At 35.6% G+C, this 595-nt stretch overlaps 1 protein-coding gene across 1 annotated transcript in view; it reads left to right on the plus strand.

Annotated features, from left to right (window-relative positions):
* Positions 1-595, plus strand: part of Dhc93AB (Dynein heavy chain at 93AB) — an 81861-nt gene that overhangs the window by 36444 nt on the left and 44822 nt on the right. The window lies entirely within an intron of this gene.

A 595-nucleotide genomic window follows, 5' to 3' on the forward strand; every position in this document is an offset into this window, starting at 1 on the left:
CTTGATTCCACGGACTTTTTGAAGGATATGTACCGCCATCTTGGTTTTGTTTTGAATCACGAATTTATTATGGACAATGAAAATTGGTTAGCTTGGTTAACAAAACCAAGATGGTGGTACGTATCCTTCAAAAAGTCCGTTGAATCAAGGCCATGTTGAGCAGATTCAAATATCATAAAAACTATTTTATTCCCATCATAATTGAAAATACAGTAAATTGAAGAAAAAATAGAAGTAAAGAAATAGTGCTAAAGAATAATATTCAGAAAGTAAATCATTTGCAAAAATCCCTAACTGTTGTGCGACAATGGATGTTTACATGCAACATCGAGACAGGTTTTCGTTTTTGGCAGGCATTTGTTGTTTGGGGGCGATTAGGAAAAATGATGTTTCCAGGATGAGGTCCTCATCACTTTCTGTTCTGCAAGGGTGGACATCTTGATAAAAGAGGACTACCAAGAGTCACCCAAGAAGAAAAAGGGATTCTTTGTTTGGATCACTTAACAACACACTTCGATGGATGAGAAGTAACTAAAAAACTGTAAGAGGACCAATACTTTGTTTTGTTAGTGTTTGTTTACTGAGAGATTGTCAG

This window comes from Halyomorpha halys, unplaced genomic scaffold, assembly GCF_000696795.3.
Source record: "Halyomorpha halys isolate HHAL.00 unplaced genomic scaffold, Hhal_1.1 Scaffold487.1, whole genome shotgun sequence".
NCBI classification, from domain to species: Eukaryota; Metazoa; Arthropoda; class Insecta; order Hemiptera; family Pentatomidae; genus Halyomorpha; species Halyomorpha halys.